General features: G+C 42.9%; 1 protein-coding gene across 31 annotated transcripts in view; it reads right to left on the bottom strand.

The window, feature by feature from the left end:
• MAP2 (microtubule associated protein 2) overlaps nucleotides 1–20,957 on the bottom strand; it is a 235,414-nt gene extending 214,457 nt beyond the window's left edge. For 22 of the 31 annotated variants that reach the window (XM_042784417.1, XM_042784420.1, XM_042784416.1 and 19 more), the window contains exon 1: nucleotides 20,811–20,957. The gene's annotated coding sequence lies outside the window, so the exon portion shown is untranslated. Of the gene's footprint in view, nucleotides 1–20,519; nucleotides 20,755–20,810 lie in introns of those variants that run through there. The other 9 variants (XM_042784434.1, XM_042784435.1, XM_042784436.1 and 6 more) reach the window with 5 other exon arrangements.
• Nucleotides 20,958–22,490: the final 1,533 nt, after the last annotated feature.

Below are 22,490 nucleotides of genomic sequence, written 5' to 3'. Positions count from 1 at the left end.
CTACACGCGCAGCAGCAACACCCCAGGAGCTACATGTGAAATAATGGGACCATGTACAAAGAAATTCAGGATTTGTATGCATCCCAATTCCCACTGCATTTCATTCCTTACATCCTTTTGAAAATGCCAGCCTTACAAGTTTTGGCCCCTACATTCATACCTGCAAGCATGTAGAAGGCAACAGATCAATTCACAGAAGAAACAAACATTTGTAATATTTTTCTTTGAGGACCTAGATTTTTCAGACAAGCAAGAAAGATCCTCCACTCAAAAGCTATTCTACAATCCAAACTATACAAAGTGTAGTTGACACTGCAGATCCGATGGACTGGGAGACATACCACTTTTTGCAAACAAAATAGAAATTTTTGTTTTGGAAGAAAAGTAACATTAAACAGAAATATCTCTTGAAGCATTATTTATAGTGGAAAGAAAAAAGAAGACCATGTTGGAAACTGGGAGCAAACCACATTATCTGTAAGACATCGTGACAGCACAACTATTCTGACTCACGTACATTTTTGTGTCATGTCAAGCCATCATTTGCCAGGACTTCTGGGAAAGAATTTGAAGCTAATATTTTTTTTTTTTTTTCCCCTCCATACTGAGTGCTGAGGAGTTTTGGGCCTATCTGCCCCTGCTGGAGGTTCAATGTAAAGTCCTTTATATCAATACATCATAGAGAGCAGACAAAGAAAGACACAAAAGGAGCTTACTACTTCCAGAAGGAAGCTGGGAGTCCCAGCTGTACCCCAGTTCCAATTAGCTGCTTCACGAACTTTTCTCACAAGAGAATGTCTTCTGGAAAAATAAATACACACTCTGATTAAATAAATTGTGAGGAGTTAATTTGCAATTCCATAATCCCCGAGGGACTCCAAAACCAATCTCTCTGGTGTTTCATCTGCAGTAATTTAATAGTTTACATTGTAAGACCTATGGCCTATGATGAAGATACCAGGACAAATCTTGAGTACATTATTCACCCTAGTCCCACTGATTCAAAGGCACTACTAGGCCAATTATAGCAAACAAGATTTAGTAGTCTGCTACCTGCCCCAATGATTAGTAGAGCAAGCTGGTTTTCCCTGCTGGGATCAACAGCTCCACAGCTAACAGCTTCCACCTGCAAGCACATTCAGGGTAGGCATGCAAAAAGAGGCAAAAGCAAATATGTTCCTCCATTAATTTTCCACTTTGCTAAAATCACTACACAATTCAATTCCCCACTCCCACAGAGACATGCAACATAATGTAAGCCTTCCAGATTCACACATGCAAACCATTCTGAGCTATGCTAAACACTGTGTCCTCTGCTCTATGTGAGGCTAGATTTTTTATAATTTGTTTTCTTCCCACACTCCCTTCCTTTGCCTGCCAGAAACTGAGTTGGACATTATTATTTCAAGTAATGTTGCCCCAGCCCCGAAGCGTCTCAAAGGTCTGGAACAGCAAAGCACTCTTTTTATGTAGAGTGCACTTGATAACACAATAAATAAAAACTACACATCATCTTTAAAGGGCCATCTTATATCAGCATAGCAAGAGCACAAGTTCTTAATGACAGATAAAAAGGAGCACAAACCAAACAGTGCTAAGACTCCAGGTGGTTCTAAGCCTCTTCTGCTGTGATTCAAACTGAACAACCTCTAAAGAGTGTTTCCATTTCCAGGCCACACTGTGCACTGCCAAATATTCAAAAAGTGATTATCCATGCTCTTTTAGGAAACTCAATGACCTGAACACTATTTACAAAGGTGTCATAATTTGTTTGCTAGACATAGGATGTCTGAATGAAAAGCATCATCTTTAGATTTGGTTACATAAATAAAATGGTATAATGGGCTGGTCAATATACTGTTGTAAAGCAAATGATTTGTGTAAACTGGTGACGATCATCCCTCCCACGCTGCACACCACAGAAGGTACAAAGCATGAAAATTAATTTATCTCAAATCACTATAAGAAATTAAGTTTCATCAAGGATGAGTTTAGCCCAACAATCCTCCCTCTATCAAAAAGTCACGTAACTGCTAAAAACTTTTGAGATTCCTTCCTAAGGAAAATGATGGATGTTCGTGCTAATTTGCAGCTTTTGCAACCTAAATATCATCAGATAAGACAAAAAATGTTTAGCTTACAGGTGAAAGGATGCAACTTCAATTCTTTGATGCAGAATACCTGAACACTTTTCAGAGCATCTGTGAGTATGAGTAATTCTGCTGGAAATTGTGAGGAGGTGATAAATGACTCGTAGAGTTCTCCAACTGGTTTTCTATGCATATGCTCCAGTTGATAAAACACAACTTACATAACTAGGACAAGACAATTGAGCAGTGAAGACAGCACAGGAAATGCCATTTCTGCCATTAGCCAAAATGTTCATGTGACATTTACATTCTCAGAGAATCATCAGGAAAGTTTGTTCCTTTTTTCTTCCTTGGGAACAGAAGCATTTATAAGAACCAAGAACACCTTCTTTCTTCTCCACCCACATGGACTTGGCAGCATGTCCCAGTATTCTGTGATGTCAGCATTGAAAAACCTGCACTACATTGCTTCGGGGCCTCTGAGAAAATAAAAACAATTAAACTACACACTGATTTAAGACCTGCCCTTTTCTCCTCTGTGTGCCCTGTATTCAAAGAGAGGCTTGTTGGTTGCCCTAATAAGTCTGGCCCCAATTCAACTCACTATTGGAGTTGGCTCATGGGATTAACATTTACAATATGAACTGATGAATGTTTATGAATCGGGAGGTCTGTATGGTTACCTGAGCAGTGCATGGTGCTATCACCAGTGCAGCTGGAAAGTGTGTTAAGCCTTAAAGAACTACACCAAAAGTAATATTCTTGATCTTAAAACCACGAAGAAGAAAACAGAATCACCTAGAGATCTTTGCAGAGGAACTGAAAAGTGCTGTTTCCCACAGAAGGTGGCATTCACCTGCCTGCCCACACTAGTTGGGGAGGCTGGGCAGAGGTGGCCGTCATTGCCATCAGCATTCATTGGCAACTGTCAGTTTGACCAAACAGCCAAACACAAACACCTACCTCAGACATAACACGGGAGTCCAGGACCAGGGGAGTGGGAATGCAGACAAAATGCTCAGCTTAAGCATGCCTTTGCTCTCTGGATCCCTTGGCATCAACATGGTTCTCCCTGCATATTTAGGAGCATCCCTTGGCTTAGTGCACCATAATGCCAACCAAATCTGCAAGGGCAGATCTAAACTCACCTTTTTGTTAATACACCTACAATTCTCAAACTTATATCCACAAATTCTCTCATAACATAGGCTTTTTTAAGGAAAGGATGAATTTTGCCCCAAAGACTTGATAGGTCTAAAGACTACCACAGCAGAGTGTGCACTGTTCGAAGAGCAGCAAAGGGAACAATCACCCTGGTAAGCACATAATCACACTTTAGGTGCTAATCCTGCAATGTAGCCTACGAGCCCAGACTCCTCTTTATCCCTAATAAAGAGGCTGGGACCTTGCACGCATTAATGCCACAGATACCTGGTTTTTGCTAGAGGACTAGTGCCCCAAACACAACTGGAAAAAACACTTAAAACCAGATTTTGGCCCTGATTGAAAAATGACAAAGTTAAACTCCAATAAAAAACTAAAAATTAACTAATGGCCAACAAGTGATTGAAGCACAGATTTCACTTACACCTAAACAGTAAATCCTGTTTGGTGGCACTTAAGCAAGTGACCCTTTCATTGACACATCAAGATAAAGCCTGCTAGATATTTTTCTGGAAAATAACTCTATCATTCTCATAACAAGATTTTGCGAGATTACAGTCTGGACTCAACCACTGTACTATCTAGTCCATAGAATTTCACATAAAGAAAGAGTAAATATAAACATCAGTTATCTTTGAAACTATGCAGTTAGATTCTGACCCAGCAGAAGGCAATTTCTTTCTGCCTGCTACTTCAGTGGAGTACAGAAAAGCAACATGAATGTTCACCTCTGTGCATACATATGCACATACTTACATTTTTTACATGAATTTGACTGCTTGTCTTCATGGCTCAAACAGGTCAGAAACCTCCCTTCTCCTCCCCAAAAGTCACCTACACAAGTTAATGCAATAATTGGCACATGACACTGAAGGATCTGCACTTTTCCCCTTTGAAGAAATGTTGTAGAGTTGACAGGCCACTGCTCTTGTTACACACTGCCTTCAGTCCCCAAGGAATCCCTTTATAAATCCTCATACATCAGCAATTAAGCCACAATCTTTAGTAAGGTCTAAATGCAGTTCACTTGTAGGGCACTCCAGAAAGTCATGTCAAATTTACTATTTCTGATAGGTGTAAAGAATAGAACCAAAGAAAAAAAGATCCACAAATCACTAACCATCTCACCCAAGTAATTATTGTCCTTCCCACAGGCTTTGTAGAGAAAAAACAAAAGCTATGGGCTTGTTATAAAATGGGTGCTGTACTAACTTTACCAACTGAAAATAAAGCATCCTTTATTTCTTCTGAGGATCTTAGGTAAAGAATGTCTCAGTAGGAGTCAAAGATTGTATTAGTGACGATTACGGGCTCTCCCACAACCAATCTGCCTTCTGAAACTCTTTCAATGGAGGATGCTAATTAATAATACATGGTTCTTTTCACTGAATCAAACAGGATCTAGAACACATATCTTCACTTTTCTATCCTTTATTCCTGCTCTCCTATTGAATTCGCACCAAAATTCCTGGCCCTTGCTATCTGGGGCCCCTGGTGAAGTCCTCCATGACAGCTACCTTCCTTAAGGACAATAAAACTGTCAGTCAAGATGCTGAGACTCACAACTGAACTCACATCAGCCTCTTGACAATCTGCTTACAACTTCATAACTTCTCCCACTGCAATGGGAAACAGATGACAGAACCTTCCCCCTCGCAGGGCAACAGAAAAAACCTATTTCTTCCCTTTAAGATCCTCACAATTACAATTTGTACAACCAAAAACACTACCAAGCCACTGAGGGAAGAGGAATAAGGGGCATACTTATCAATCTATTCCATAGAAGTATATCCAGGTGTCAGCATGTCACGTAGGGCAAAACAGGAAATGAGTAAGATGATTTAATAGCTCTTTTCTTGTCAGTTGATTATAAAGATGGTTACAAGATGAATGTTCATATTTAAATACGCATGCACAGTTTATTCTGTCATTCTTCATATTTTAGAATTTTCCACTGAACTGACAGAGATAACATATACATTGTTACACTCTGTGTTTGACAGGCTATCCTGCTCTTTACAACAATTTATTTCCTTTGGTACAGTACTACATTATTCTTACTGCAGAATTCATTACTGTCATAGAAAAAGCTTCATATTTACAGTCCTTCTATATGTGGAAGAGCTATTGCTCTAGCATGTGAATGTAGTATGCAGAAGGACTTAGTCATTCATGTGCATCAGTACAAAACTGAATGAAGTAGCACTGATTGCAGGTAAAACATTTCACTTGGAAACTGACCAGGTGACAACTCTCATGTATTGACAGTAAAGGCCCTATTGTTTACACTATTTCTATTTAACACCGTCCAAGTATTAGACTCCTCTAATATTTGTATAAGTTCTGTTCAGCTCAACGGAGTGCATACATACACACATGCATAAATATTTTTAAGAGAAAGGATGTACTATGGGACGTTTACTGAAAATTAATAAAAGGCACCTATGCTGATCAGTATGGAAAGCCTTGGGAAACTTCACAAGGTTGTAACTCAGTTCTGTAAGAAAATCTGATATGCTCAGCACTTTGGGGGGAAAAAAGAAAATATTCTTCCTGAAGACTTTGTGGTAACTAACAGATGGTATTATGAAACAGGAATAATACTCTGGTAAAGGACAGGAGATGGTTTAAAACTTTCACAGAAATGCAGTAATTCTCTACAAAATTTTGTCAGATTCAGGATTAGGCTCTGTGGAAAGTCATCTCTATTTCAGTCTCTTCCCCAAATAAAAAAAAAGAATTTAAAAGAAGTCCCATGTCATAGTTCAATATTCATGAAAGCAGACCATTATATGACTTCAGAAGATCGCAGAAAGTATCAAAGCTATTTGCTTAGAATAAGCAACAGCATTAGCCCAGCCAAGTGTTGTCCAGTTCCTCAAATGACATTTTAGAAAGATGTGCTTTTCTGTCTGACAAACAGTATGGTTTTACCAGTTGTCACCATAAAAATCTAAGTGGGAAAACCAGAATTGAACTACAGCTTTTTTTGGTATGGAAAAAGGAAAACAAACTTCTGTGCTAGTTTGGGGTTTTTAATGTGTTAAGCTAGACAACGTAAAAAAAAAAAAAAAAAAAAACAAAAACAAAACACTAAAGCACTGTTCTAACAGTATTCTTGTCTCTGAGACATGAAAATTAAACATCAATGTACAGGACCATGATTAAACTAAACACAACGCCTCTTCATAACGCTGTTAAAAAGCCAGGCTGAAAGGGGTCTTCTAGTCTGAAATTGTAGGCTGGCCTTAGCAATAAAACTCAAGATCATTTAAGATCTTTTTAGATCATGAATATCTGTATCAAACTTACCCCAATAAGGCAAAGTACTTTGCCACATTCCCTAGGCAAAGTATTATTATAAACAATTACTACTGTTAAGTGGTAAGTTTGGAGTCTTGAAACTATTCTGTCATTAACATCCCCAACATAATTACACAAGTCTTCCTGGGGAAAAAAAAAAAAAAAAAAAAAGTAATAATAAGGAAAAAAGAAAAGAAGCTAAAACACCTATCAGGCAAATATGCCAATGTTGTCAGACACACATACACAGCTCCAAGCACCTTTACATACAACATTCTCAACAGCTGATTTAGTGTGAAAGCAAGTGCCAAAACCCTAATACAGAAGAACAACAAACAGCATAGCCACTCAGCTTCCAGATGGGAACAAGTCCCAGCCTGCTTCTCCAGACCCATTCCAACCAAAACTTAGCTCCATTTCTTCCTACCACTTCATACACGCTCAGACCTCCAGCAATTTCCACATGGTGTTGCAACACAAACTCCCTGACAAAAATGAGGTCCTTGTGCCTGGTTTTCTGCTTTCAATGTTGCTGCAAAATATGCTTCTTTCAAGGATTAACCCCAAGTCCAGCAGAGCCAAAATAAAGATCCCTACCAAAGGCAAGCTGCCTCGCAGCCCAGCTCCTAGAGGTCTTTAGCACTTTAGCAGGCCCATGACAGCAACCACTAAGACGAGGCACCCGAGGAATTCTCCATCCCAACTCTGCAAAAGGCCATACAAAATTACAACAGGATCCATGCCAGAACCTTCTGCCCATTTTAGTACCAATGCATTACTGGAGCAGTAATTCTGTACATTCAAAAATACAAGTCTTCATCGGGTTTGCACACTGTAGCAGCAGGACTGGTGGGGAAAAAAAAAAAAAAAACTTGTGCTCTGTACTTTGTCACAACTTTCCCAAAGCTGGTGTGCACAGCATGCAATTGCTAATGATCCCCTCCCCTCATTCACTGCTCAAACACTTCTCACTGAAAAAAACAGCACACCCCCAAAAACTGAAGCTGCCTGCACCAGACATTGCTAAAGGAAGTACCCTAATTATGCCTATTTTAAGATTTACATTTTAATTTCAGCTTCAAGACAGCTGGGCTCCTCTCAGAGGAAAACCAACAGCAGCACAGTAAATCCTTCAGGCACGTTCTCCCTGCTTTTTTTTTCAAGTTGCTGCTGTAGGGTTTTGCACTGGCTGAAGACACCATCAACGCACAACAAAAGGATATTCTAGCGTCTCTGGGTAACGAACTCTTAATGTAAGGACTGCCTAACCTGGGGCAGTAGCTTTCAAGAACTGAGAAGATTTATTTTTCCTCTCCCTAGGGTAAAATAAGAAATAGCATATAGCCTTTCACATTCAGAGAGATTAGAAAATGAAGAGACTGAACAACTTGATCCACCCTTTCAAGACAGAGTTGTTCCATATTCATGTGGCTGCCCCATATCATGTGGTAGGGTGTCACTGGCTTGCCTTTAATAAAATACAAACTCTTCCACTGCATAATGCAAGTCAGATCATCTTTAACAAGGCTCTCAGCGGCAGAACCAACCCCACAGGTAGTAGCCTTAAAAACTGAAGTGATATTTAAAACAAGTTTTGAGGTGGATTCCTCAGAACTCACAGCATTAAATTCACAATAGGCTTTGATATCAACACTAACAAGTAATTAAATAGATATTTCAATGATAAGTGTTTTCAAGTTGTGCTTATCAACATTTTAATACGAAAGCAACAAGAGATACACTGTCTGCAAAGTAGCTGCTCAAAGAACATACAGGATAAAAGCCATCGATGCTCATATTCCACCAATGTCACGAGAACAGAAGTAATGCACAACCTATTCAAGCTTCCCAAGGATGCTCCAAAGTGTTTCTAAGGAAGGCAATCAGAGTTTACACAGCCTCCGGACTAGCAAAGTTTCTTCTCTGCTTGTTATTGCCACAATGTACCTGAAGACCTCTCAAAGCAGGACAGTGAGCAGGTGAGCAGTGCGAGACAGTAACAGTCAGTCCCGGATTCAGCAAAGGCTGGGAGACCAGACCTGCTGATTCACAAAAACAACTCCATTGAGAAGAGACATCTCCTGTTTTCCAGTGCAGCAGTGAGAGCGCCAAAACCTACCCATGCAGCTCAGTGTTGCTGTGCCTCTTTCACCTGCCAGGGTAGGCAGGGGAGTACAGGGGATGTAGGAGGGAGAGCAGTTTCCTCATGCTCACTTCTGTGCACCCATCTACACAGGGACAGCCTGAATTCCTGGCCCACTCCACGCCACCAACTGCTGCTACTGACTGGTCACCAACACAGAAAGGGTTTGTGTGCTAGTACAGTTCTTCCTAAATCTCTATTTCCTTACTGATAGTCTCATGATTCACTTGAAAATTTAAAAACCTTTGAGTTTGCACTTTCTGAATTGCAAGCACACTGAAGGGGAAATGTAAAACAAAATTAAATACAGGTAAAACATTAGTGCAAGATACTGAGTCAGGCTTATATAAATCACACTGCAAACCACACAGTCCTATGCTACTAGTGGTCTGAGCAACCCTTATCTGTTGCACACATAAATATTCAGAGAGAAGTGCACAATGCCAGCTGCCCTCATGAAACAGAATAATACTGGTCCCATGTTACTGCCATTGCTGACAGCTCTGCTGTCTCCAGCCCACCTGCCACCACCCTGGGCTGCTTTGTGCCTCTGACTTAAGTGCATGGGCTCTTGTTAGTTGCCTAGAAAATGCCACCCCGTACTATTTGAACCCTAACATTTCAAGTAGCTCTAATTCAGCTTTCAGTTCAGTTCTTTGTCCTCTAAAAATAACTTACATTTAATAGCAACTGGCTACAATTTTCTAATTCTTTGTGATCCCAAACCTCTAAATCTATTACCCAGAGACAGCCACAGTAATCCTTAATGAAGGTGTGGGTATGATGCAGCATGCTAGGGGCCATCTGGTTGCCAGGTGTTTCCTGGCTTAGCTTTTCTTTGCAACACCTCCTCCTCTAATTCCAAGAAAGGCAATTTCTACCTCGGGACAGTCCTTCATTAAAGACACAGGCAAGGGCTTTATGGTAAGCAAGTCACCCGCAGCACAGCAATGTTCAGAGCCTGCAGCAGAAAGCCTAGAAGGGCTGTTTATTACTATACATTTCTCCCTTACCATACACAGTCTCCAAAAGACTGTGCCAAGTGTATTTCTAACTTAATAGGAAGGGAGCCAAGTGCAACATTTTCACTGTAACCCTATGTCTTCTGTCCTTCACTCACAATTTTAAAAAGAAAAAAAAAAAAAAGAATTAAAAGGTAAGAGAGCAGTTTTTTGGCAGGACCATTTATATAAAAAGCAGGTGATTTAAAAACTACTAGCCAGTATAATTTGATGTTTTTTAGGGAGCAATGCAACTTATTCAGGGAGGTTAGATCCTATGATCTTTATTTTCAAAACAAAGCATTAACTTCCTTAAAATCCCTGTTTTTCAGACAGGTGAAGGCCTTCCAGCTCTCAGATACACAGTCCTGCCTCTCCCCTTCACCAGTGCTCTGGAGTATGAGAGATCTAGACTGGTAGAAAGTAATTTTTGCACAGCACTAGCATTGCCCTGGCTCAGCTTAGTGAGCTGGCTTCCCATGGGGTCAGGCGAGTCTGTCAGTGCTCTTGGCCTCACTGCCTGTGGGGATGTCAAGCCCTAATCAAATTATTGGTGGATACAGAGAGGATGATTTTGCAAAAATGACCCACAGAATCCCCACAGGAATAATTTCCAAGCCAAGAGCAGCTTCTCCGGTTCTACTGTGGATCAGGATGTAGGCAAAGGGAACAAGCTAAAACCAAAACCAACAGTGCACCTGTGATGAACACGCCAGAGACTCCCCCCACTAGCCCAGAGCCCCCCCAGCTAGCACACACGGTCCACTTCATGACCCAAGACTCCCGTAAGCTCCTTAGAAGATGAGCAACTCCTCATTTCAAAACAAGGTCCATCAGGAGAATATCACACGTTCTTTTTCCATGGTTTCACCATATAGAGAGTTTCTTATTATATCTTATTATATCTTACTATATATTATTCTTATTATATCTGCCCAGGGCTATGTTTCAATGCAAAATGAGTGATGAAAGTGAAAAGCAACAAATGGAAAGAGAGAAACACATGCTGCCAGAGCCGCAGTGGAAGGGGAAATTGCCCAGTACCACTGCTGGTTGTGAAGGATTTTCAAGTTCAGCTGTGAAGTAAACCCATTGTGGAAAGGGAAATATTAACAAGTGACTAGAGACACAGCACTTTTATTCTTGAGGCACTCTTGCTTGCTCATTTGACTATTTGCATATTTTAATATCTCTTAAAAGGAAAGTTTCTGCTAGAAATTAATTTTCACAAGCCTTAAAACAGTCTTCAAAGAGCTACTCATCTGCGTAGTGACACAGGCATGGGGCAGGGCTTGTTTACTGATCTAGGAGGATTGCGCTTCAATCTAGATCATGTCTTGCCTGCAGGTAAGGGCAATAGAGCAAACACTAAATCCACCAGACTTTCCAACTGCAAATGCATGAGGGAAACTGAATCCAAAAGAAAGTTATGTTTATATCATGTTTGGATGGTGAAAAGAGGGAAACATAGGGAGACAGCTGCTTCTTTGTATCTGTTGTTCAACAGGCTCTGGAAATCCTGGACAGACAGATTCTATTCCTACTGTTGCGTCAACTCTGAAAATAAACCTACCAGCTACAGCTGAAACAAGTCTCCACAGCTAGTTTTTCAAATAAAAACATGCCTCTGGCCTCTCTCTTTTTGCCTTTTTAATGCATGCAGAGATCACTCCCCCAATGGAAGAAAACTCATATTTCACTTACCTTCCCTCTCCTTTAGGCAAGTGAGAGAAAGCCACTAGAACATTGACAGAGAAAATACAAAAACACACTACATCTAAAATATTCATTCTCTTGCCCATGTCAGGACACTGACTGATCACTTACTCCATTGCACACTGGAATAAGCAAAGACACCAGGGCTCACCTTGCAACAACTTAAAATGTAGAAGAAAATTTCACCCTCTCCAAAAAAAAAAAAAAAAGAACTTCTATCAGTATATAAAATGAACGAGAAACAAAAATAACTCAGATCTTCCAAGTGACTGAAACCCCAGAACCGAAATTCACGTGAGAATGGCAGGGCAGTAAGGGCAAAACAAATCACCTGGTGCTGACCACAGTCAGAGGTATTTCAGAGGAGTGATCCATAATGCCAACTCTGCAATATCATGTCTTCAAGGAAATAGTTCTTTCTGATCCTAGTAGTAAACATAGCTTCATGTCCCAAAGTATGGAAAAGACTACGTTTGCCCAGTATTTTTTTCAAGCACTTATTCCCTCCTCCTGCTTGTAATAGGGTGTAAAAAAAAAAATTCAGTCCTAAAACAGCTAATTCAAAGTCTAAACAAGTTAGTTACTCTAAATACAGCTTTCACCATTACCATGCTGCTCTGTCACCATCACTGGAAGAAATAAGAAGATTCATGACTCCACCCAAAAAAGGAGTATCTGCCTTAAAACCACAAAAGCATTTTTATCTGCTGTCCCAGGAAGGTACACACCTTCTACCAATTAAATTCTGCCACTGTCAGCATCTTTAAAAAGGAAAAATTAGTTACAATCAAGGGCTACTCTCTCATAAATAGCAGCGTACATATTCATTTTTGCTATAAGACAAGAAGTAGAATCAAGTCCATAAAGAGATTTCAAAGCAATGCATAAGGCATTGTTTCAGCAGATACTATTTGACTTGCTATCAGTGTCTCAAAGCCTGAGCTTGTGATAAGAGCTTCAAAGACAATAGTCCAGATGAACAAAGAACAGAAAACCCCCATGATTACAGCTGCTTGGTGCACATCAAGCAACACTGGCAGCACCTGCACAAGTCAGCACCCACACAAAACTCTCTAAACGGACTCAAGAGCTGCAGAGATGGCTGATGGGCAAGGCTCGATGAACTCTGTGTCTCTTGGTAATTACAGGTAATAATGCAGGTCAGTGCTGGCATCCTGGTACCAGCTTTAGCATCTAAACACATGCACAACCATTCAGGCATCTGAAGAATCAATATCATAAATACAGTAAAATGAGAAAATGTGTTTCTAACTTTTGAGTGCCTGTAACTATCAATTCAAGCTTTGCAACATATTATTCATTCCACTTATTGTTAACGGTTATGCTGCAAGAGTACAGTGGACCAAAACAAGCAAAGGCAAAAAAAAAGCCTGACTGAATTAAGTTTTTTAGCCCATAGAAACAGTTTTATACTACAGGTCATTCTAAGTGAATGCAACTTGACTACACCTTTTTTTTTTTTTTCCCCAAATGCATTCCATCAAAAAAAAGCTCTCAATTATTCAAATCAAAAGGCACATTTAAAAGTATTCTTAAACTTGCATTTAAAATACTGACAGTGTTTTAATCAACACCAGTAGCATGCCATTTAAAATGACCTAACCTAAAGGATTGTAAGTATTATCTATAAGTCACTGCTGCTAATTTTGGCAAACTAGGTGGAATATAAAATTATAGATATTAATTTGTCATATTACAAAATGCCTTTTATTCAGAGTCTTAGACATAAATTTATTATATGTTGTAACAGATAGCACTGGGTAGTATGAAATCCTTACATTCAATATGTTGCTGAGTCTTAGAAGCACAACCAGCTCTCCATACCCCAAAAAGCTTATTTCTGAAGACATGGAATGAAAGCTCTTACTTACCACACTCTATCCCTTGCTCTTTGGAATGAATCATGTTATTAACTGTTCTCCTCCCTACTCCCCCCATCCCCCAGAGAGTTTTGTTTTCCTTTTTTCTTTTTTTTTTTTTTCTTTTAATTATTTTCTCACATATGTCTGCCAACTTTCCCTTCACTACTCCAGGAAATACACATATTTTATCTCCCTAAACAAAAAGAAATACACAATTTCCCTCCTCCTGATTTATGGGTTTCTTTATCATTTTCCTGGGGGAAGTTTCCTTTATGGGACATCAAATCAATCATGTTAGAAAAGACAGGGATGGGGACAATAAACTAACTTACCACTTCCCTTCCAGACACACTTAGCCCCAACCCTACATGCCAGGTCTGCTCTGGACTCCTGGCAACACAGACACTAACTCCCAGGTGTGTCCTGAGCACATTGGCAGCCTGTGAAGAGCTCAGGGCCAAACTCTGCCCTGACTGAATCAGTAAAAATCAAGAACAACTCTGATACAAATCTGGAGGAACTGACTCTTAATTCAGAAATCTCCCTCCTATTCTTCCGGCTACCTCCCTGCATCACGTATTTTCTAATACAGGTGTGGGGGAGCGCTGCAGGAGGGCAGGGTAGTTCTGCAGGTCAGGAAGCAGTTTAGGGCCGGCACACCCGCCTTCATCTCCGATTCCCTCCCACCCCAAGCTACAGGTTGACAAGCAGGATGGGATGTGAGTGACAGAACACCCAGCCCACTCCTGGAGCAAGCTCTACTCTCTTTTTCCTTTGCAAATCGTTAAACTCCACCCCTGCATCTCTCCTTTTTGGGCTCTTGGATTTTCTCCTCAGCCTTCTTGAACATTTTCTAATTGCTGAGGGAAAAAGAAGCTAGTATTGATTTCAGCATGACTCAAGGGAAGCACGCAAATGCCTAACTGCACGAACATGGTCTTGCTGCAAACAGGAGCGGCAGCCTGCCTGCCCACCACACCCTGCAACACAACCACCAAACAGCAGCTTGAGACACCTGAAAAGCACGTCAGGCACCAGCAGACAGGGATTTGTCCGGGAGAGGCACCCTGCACATGAACATACAGCTGCTGTTAATCAAGCCACAGCCACAGTAGCTCAAACAAAGGTAGCAGCTCTGCTTTCTGGGTGATAGCACATGGCCAGAACAGGAATGGGTGCCCAAGCATGCCTTACTGGCTCACGTGGAAGCAGAAGCAGCTGCAAAAACGGGACACGGGCTTTAAAAGGCTGTGAGGTCTCTTCGTCCCACAGTCATCCAGCGGACAGTGGAATCATGTTAACATCAGCGAGTGTTGGATGTCGGCGCTGGGAGTCATTGTGTTGCAGTGTACAGCCTCGGGTCTGGAGTCCAGACAAATTCCCCATGAGGGGATCAGATCTTCCTGCTCAGACCTGGCGGTCACAGAAAGGCTGCTGCAGAAAACAGAGTAACTTGGCACACAAAGCGCTGGTGAGCTAAAACAAGCTAACCAGCTTTCCAGCTAACTGGAATTCAGATCAAGACCTGAACCCTCCTTAAAGTCAAAGGATTTTGAACATGCCCTTTCAGCCCATTTCACAGCAAACACAGAAAAGAGGCTTTCCTCACAGTTCCCCTCAGCCTTTGAGCTTTGCCAGAGGTTTAAGGGGGTCCTTGCACTTAAGGTCTGGCATTTTGCAATTGCTGCACTGGCTTAACAAGTTATACAGACACCTTCCACAGAAAATGAGCAGAAAAAAAAGAGAGAGAGTCAGCTCTACTTCAAACCCAGCCAGGGTTGCTCTGGGCACAGCCTGGACAACACCCTGGTTGCACTCTGTAGGGAAGGAGGCCAATCAATGCAGATCTGCACTCACAGCCAGTGGATCTGGGTTTCTGGCCCAGCGGTAAAGCACCCAGGTCACTTTTGAAGCTCCAGAGACTGTTCGTCTCTGGATCAAATTTGGACCAAAGCTGGCGTTTTCAAAAGCATAACCCTAACACTGTTCTGAACCTTTATAATATTCCTACCCTATGTTCTCATTTTGAGAGATCTTCTAACTTTGTTCATCCAAGATCAGAACGTCAGGAAAAGCGGCAAGTTTTGCATGGCAAAGCAGGTCCTCTAACAGATAATGTATTCCCCTCAAAATAGAACTGACAGCCCCTAGTTTTAAACCAGAAACCAGCCCCTATCATTCTCTCCACAAAATAAAGTGAAAACATAGGGTTAATTGAATCAATAGGTCTTACAATTAAATGCTGCCAAGTTAGCTGACACGACTGGACTGCTGGTTTGGTTGTGTTTTGTTTTTTTTTTTTCCTTAATGTTGTTTATCCAGAGGCTGCATACACTTTAAATACAGCTAATTTTGCAAACAGCTATTGAAATTTAATTTAAATATCCCTCAGGCAAAAAAATTACAAGTTTCACAAACAGAAAAGTAAGGTTTCATAGACTCAGCTCACTGGAAGCTACTGCGATCTAACTGTATTACAGCTAGTAGAAGTACTAACAGGAAACTCTTCCTACTTCTTGCTAGAGGCTTGACCAACACGAGACAAGAAATATTCCTCAAATCCCTGTACACCCATGAGTGCCAACTGTAAATGAAGGAGCAGAATTTGCCAGAGGGCCTGAATTCTACCTACAAACCCATAGCTTAGGAATTCACAGGTACAAACTGATTACTTCCCTGAAGGGGAAATGTACCCCAGATTTGCAGTAATGAGAAAACTGAGCTGAAAGGAGCATTGTCTTTTTCCAGATGGTGCAAGTCAGGTGCAGATTCAATGAATTCTACGCAGTTATACTGATTTTCTCCACTTAACACTGTTACTTGTAATAGTGCCATTGTCTCCCTTATACTTACTATATGAGCATACAGATACACATATATACATTTTATCTGGAAGATGGACATCATGGGGTAAAATAAACAAATACTTATTACACTACAGGAAGTTAGAAAAACAACACGTTTTAAAAGCACTAAAAGAGAAACAGCGTATTGTAACATTGGTTGTGCCTGTCAACCAGCACTAACCCCTCTCACAGATTGCAGAAAACAAAGAGGCTTGATACATCCTTATATTACTGAGGTTATCCAAACCCCACCTTTTCACCGTAATTCCTTTCAAACTGGCACCCAAACAAGGATGCAAGATACTGAGTACAAACACGGACATTCTGGAACTCTTGTCTCGTTATTGTTTTGAATGATTGTGATGGGCTCCCCCCACCTCCCCAGTCAAGACAAAAGAACAAAGATCAGTTTCATCTGCGAGACTGCTGTAGGGAAAAACGGCAGTGGGTATAAACCCACAAGGAGTACCAGCATTAGCTCATCTTTTCTCCTTAATAAAGCAGCAAACAATCAGTGTTAAAGTAAAATGGGTCAATCAAGATCTTAAAGCTTCTTAACAGCTAGCACAGTCAACCTATGTGGTCACAGCAATCCAAATTAACCCCCTGGATACATCAGTCCTTTCCTCCAATACCTAGAAAGCAATTACAAATGTCACACTGAATCTCCTTCTAAAACACCCTCCTATAGTTTAGTAGCATAACCTACGATTAAACTTACCTATGAAATAGAAGCTTTTTCCTCTACTGCGGCAGATGGCTTAAGAAACCACCTCTGTTTCCCACACCAATCCTCTAAATCAGCTCCACCCCACAGAAATCAATCTCGTGCTGTTTTTTATTAGCTGAGATGCGCTACAGAACTGCTGCTGCTCAGCACACCTGTACATGCAGCAAAAGAGCAGAACAAAAAGCACCAGCCCTAAACATGTCAAGACCCACCCATACTCTCCCTTAGTGTGTGCATGTGTGTTTGGGGAGGGATAAGCAATATAGTGATTCCACAGAACATTGTTCACTTCCATGCTTTCTCTGGAGGCACTCGGCACCATCAAACATCATCAAAGGTTTTCCACCACTGAGCCCACATACCCTGAATTTACACTCTCTTGCTCTTCAGCAAAAACATTCCCTTTTCAGCTAAAAACATGCTTAACTTTTAAATAAGCTTAAGGCTCGCTTTCAAGGACAATTAAGCACATGTTTAAACAACTGAGTAAAGCCAGATGAGCCAAAACAAGCATCTTTGAGTTTTAAGGAACAATTCTACGTATCAGCACATGCATAATTTTACTTTTTCACCAAATACACACATGGACTTTAAGGTAGCACACAAACAAAATAGCCCAATCATCGGATTATTTCATTTAGAAGGGACCTGGGGTGGTCACCTAGTCCTAGGACCCCACGATACTACACATTCCAAATTTCTGGCTGTTACTCATTCATGTGCATGTTAACTGCAACGCTCCCTGATCCCTTTCTAGGTAAGGCTTCGATTCTGCAACAAACACCCTGAAGGCAGGAGTGTCTTTTTGGGCAACCCAAATAAAGCCAAGGGCTGCTTTTCTTCTTTTTCTGTGAACCAAAGGTTATACCAGCACAGTCATTGCCTGTGCTATAGGCAAAAGATTTTTAAGCATCTCAGGCTTTTGGACTTCTTCCCCTTTCTTAAACTAACTGTCATTAGTCCCATCATGGCAGATCAGATTTCAGATCTCACACATGCTGCAGCTGCATTACAAGTTCTGTCAGTACCTTGCAACTTTGTAAAGCCTATAGTAATAAAGAGATAACTTTCTGAAAACCATCATCTTAAAGTCCTCACAACCTAAATTCTTTTTGACTTTTCTCACCCTCTTTAAGAAAACAAACCTGTCTCCAACACATGTGTATGACATGCCACATTTGGGGGTGATAGCTGAAATAGTCCAGCAGAGTCTGCAATGGGCCTCACCCACCCATTTCTGTGTTTAGATATTTCTAGTAATTTCCATGGCTCAGGCAACTGTTAAGTAAGCATGGGGCCAGAGCCCACTCTGGTGTCAGTACACGTAGCAAGTGTTTCCTCTCATGAACCCAGATATATCACTTAGCAAACAGTAACTCATATAGAAAGCACCATGACACAGGCTGAAAGGAAAAGTATGCTTCTGAAAAAACATCTAGCAACAAGGGAATACTTGATCTACAGACTGCAGCAATTCATTTGGGGACTACTGTGATCAGGTCACTCACACCTAGGCACAGCACCTCAGGGATCATTAAATTATGACTTTTTCTTTATTGTCAGAACATATTTAAAGAGCACAGCTAAGTGGGAACTGACATAACATACCGTAACAATTACATCAGATCTCTAAATCAAGGGTGCAAATGCCGCTTTATGTAACAGACTGCATTATAAGCACAATGAACTGCCCTCCATGCTCAAAGTGTGCTAAAATTCTCCACAGAAGAACGGCAACTTTTTATTCTCAGGATGACAGCTCTTTGCCTCTCTCAAACACCCACAGGCAATGCGCAATATGGGTGCAACAAATTGTAAAGTTCCATTAACCAAATCTTGTCCCTTAGGTAAAAGATGAGAGAGAACTTACGCCATTGCACCTCACTGCTGAAATCACCCCTCTTCCCAGAGCCCTGCTGCACCAGGGCTCACCTGCATGTTTCACTCCCACGCTGAACAATCTCATTAAGCCAGTGGGGGGTTATTTTCAGTGTGTTAGTTTAGCTCACCTGTAAATGCCTGAGCTCCAGGAGACTGATGCCACATTAAGATTGGGGTCCTACCCACTGCTGAGCAAATCCTCAGTGTTTTGAAAATGGATGAAATGAAATACACAGTGAGGAATTCAGCAGTTCCTAGACCTAGGTGCTACAAGGGTGAGTTCGGGCTCCATTTTACCTATCACGCTTTCAGAACATTAGCTGCAGAAATATACACCCACCCACAAACTTCACTGGACTGTCTCTAACTGAAGAGAGTTTTTAGCATGGGTGGGGAAGGTGCCCATTCTCTCATTGTTGGTGAATCACTTCTTAGTGATCTATGAACTAATGGCAGGGGTAACTTCACTAGGTAATGCTCTCTCAGCACATTCTCTATCTCTCTTCCCAGCAAGGGCTGAGATGCTGTGCTCACATCATCCAGTCAGGAGGGAAGCAAGAGAGGCTATAGAAAACAAATACATTCTGCAGCTGAGCCTCTCCTTGGGTGCATTCGCTATGGGATCTGTAGTCTAGACATCCCTGTGAGTCTAAAGCAGCACAGGTGAAAAGAAACAGCTTCTTTCACAGAGAGAAAACAAAGCTTTGGGGAGGAAAAGTGAAGAAACAGAACAGAAAGGGTATGTGCTTCAACCTGTCAAGGAAGAACCCTTCTGAAAACAAAAGGGACAGGTTTTCTGAACCATGAGCAGCGCAAATGCTAGACAGCAAATGATTTTTTTGAAAAAGGATGGAGTGAGATTTATTGACACAAAGACATGACAAATTATGAAGAGGAATGCTAAAGACCTAAAATAAGTAAGACTTACAAAATATGTATGTATACATCCCATTCTACTGCATGACTTTACGTTAATGACCACTTGCATGTGAAATCCTGCTACTTTGTGTCAGGAAGAAGCCTATGTGAAAATCCATCAACAAATCTGAGAATGTCTTTATTCAGAGGAAAACTGAAAGTTCCTGCTTAGCACAGGAAATAAATGATGTTAGTATTTTATAAACAGAAATCAGCTCTCCCGGCATGTGGCACACCCCCTTCTTTCCCAAAGGTGTTTCATAAAGCACATCTTATTCGAGTGGCAGGTCATAATTAGTGTCTCAAATATATACGCAACAAATTGAGGCAAGCAGTCTTTATTTGGTAGATCATATTCGGCGCAACACTACGGCACCGCAGAGCTGCATATGCTCAGGGCTTGTACCTGCAGCAGTTCAAGCGAGGAACATTTTGCATAATTTTCTCTTACATAAAAAAGGCTTTGTTCTCCACCGCCTCACTGCGGTTACCAACCTCCCCGTGCACAGTCGCTTCCTCTCCGCGGCCGATCCGTTCAACACAGGGAATTATTTTCTATTTTTCCCCCCCCCTCCCCTTTGCAAACCAAAAGCGCTTACAACCATCGCACCCCCCCCCTTGTCTCACACAGCGTTCTTTGTTCAGCCTCACAGATCCCTTCAGAGGAGCTTAGGGGCGGGGGCAGGAGAGGACAGAAGGTTACATCCTTTACAGGGTTTTACAGGCTAGAGATGCTCAGAACCCTTACAGGCAGCTGGCAAAAGCCGACTGCCCCGCTATGAAGATAAAACCAGCGTTACCGAGGAGCCGCCACCCCCCGTCCTCCTCCTCCACCTCCTTTTACCTCCGGCCACAGCTCCGGGAGCTCCGCAGGGGCGACCGGCTGCAAACTTCGGCCCGGGCCCGCCTGCCGCCTGAGGGGGCACGCGCCCGCCTGAGGGGGCACGCGCCCGCCCCACAAAACGCTGCCACGGCGGGGGCGCCGACACCACCCCCCTCCCACCAGCGGCAGTTCCGTCCGTCCTTCTCTTCTTCTTCCGACGGGCACCCCCGGCCCCGGGCTGCAGAACCACCGCCCGCCCAGCCGGTAGCGGGGCGGCGGCGGGGGGGGGGGGGGACTTGGGAGGGGCCTTACCTGAGCGCCGCGACGGCTGCCGGCACCGGGACGCACTGCCGCGCCGAGGGGCTGAGAGAGGGCGCGCCGCCGCCGCCGCCGCCGCCGTGCCCGCCTCAGCCCGCCCCGCCGCTCTCGGGGCTGTCGCCGGGACGCGGCCGCCTGCGCGCCGCGAGCCCCCGGGACCCGCCTCCCCTCCTCCTCCTCCTCCTCCTCCTGCGGCCCCGCCCCGGCCCGGCCCCGCCGCCGCTCCCTCAGGGCCCCCGCGGCGGCAGTCGGCCCCTCGCCGCCGCCCCGCCCGCCGCCCGCAGCGGCCCCTGCATTGCGGAGGGGCCCCGCGGGCGTCCCCGGGACCCGTGCGGGGCGCTGGGTGCCGCCTGGCCCGGCGCTGCCGTCCGTCCTGCCACGGCGACGGTCGCGCCCCGCCGCGCAGCCAGCCCCGGCCCTCAGCCGAAACGGGGTCGCCTTGCCCTGCCCTGCCCTGCCCTGCCCTGCCCTGCCCTGCCCGTGGTCGAGCGTCCCCGCCGTCGCAGAAAACCATCCCGAAACTCCCTCACCTGATTACATTTGGGTCCTCCCGTGATGCAAACCGCAGCTCAGTCTAATTTCTCCTGTTCCTCTGGAGAAAGAGAATGAATAACGGTGAGAAAGGTTAAAAAACGCTTTTACAGCACCTCAGAAATCACCCTGCTGCTAACTTAGAAACTGCGCTCTCGTAGCTCTTCAGCCATTTCCTGGAGTCCAGCAATAAAAGGTATCCTATTACTTTGTCACTTAGCAGCTTCCCGACCTGAACTTTCCTCCTTGGCCCCTCAGGACGTCAGTTACCGTTTCCCTAAAGCAGGCAAGGGCAAAGTCGTCAGGCATGCGGTGCCACTTATGTGATGGAGCTGCTGCATCAGCTCATCCCACCCTTTCTGGTCAGAATCTCTCAGTTTCAGTTCCCTTTGTTGGAGATGAAAGAGTAGAATGGTGCTCTCTCACCTTTTCTGTTTCCTAAACAAATTAGCCTAATGCATTGGTTAAAAATGAATGTGCAAAAGCCAGTCTGTCAGAATCTCAACCAGCAATTCTGAGTATGCCAGGTATGTGTTAGCCTAATAAATGTTTTTGAAACAAGTACTATGTTTCGAGCCACTAAAGAGAAATACTGCTAGTCTTTTTCATATTTGAATGCCCAGAATACACACTAACTGTAACCCATACTGAAGTGCAAAAACTTTAAATGATCATTTCAGCTTTGTTTCGTTTTGCTGCATCACTCAGAGCACTCTATCTGTATTTTTTCCAAAGCCTCGCATTTTAGGTACCCAGCTTGATTTCAAGCATAATTTTCAGGAGTATGGAGCACTCTTTTTCTTCACAGACTTTAGCAAGTGATCTAGAATATTTCATATCTGTAACTGGGGCCTGATGTGTCTTGGAGTGGGTGGCCAAGATGCAGGTTCAGGACGGCCTAGGCCCCACCATTGCTTCTGTTACTTCAGCTGCAATACAGAGACGGCCAACCCTCAACAACTAGTACATTGGATTATATTCCAGTCCCATGTTAATGTCAATAAAGAGACCCGGGGATGCCAAATTACTTTGTTAAGTATTCTTATGTATTTGTGAACCAGGAAATTTTATTTTCCTTTAAAGATCTGAGTCTGTGAGTCAAGGATACAGACACCTCTTCCAGTCTCTTTCCCAATGTCTCCT

The sequence above is a fragment of the Tyto alba genome, unplaced genomic scaffold, assembly GCF_018691265.1.
Source record: "Tyto alba isolate M040663 unplaced genomic scaffold, T.alba_DEE_v4.0 Super-Scaffold_7, whole genome shotgun sequence".
NCBI lineage: Eukaryota > Metazoa > Chordata > Aves > Strigiformes > Tytonidae > Tyto > Tyto alba.
The sequence above is the reverse complement of the archived record's forward strand: the minus strand, read 5'-3'. Positions and strand labels throughout refer to the sequence as shown.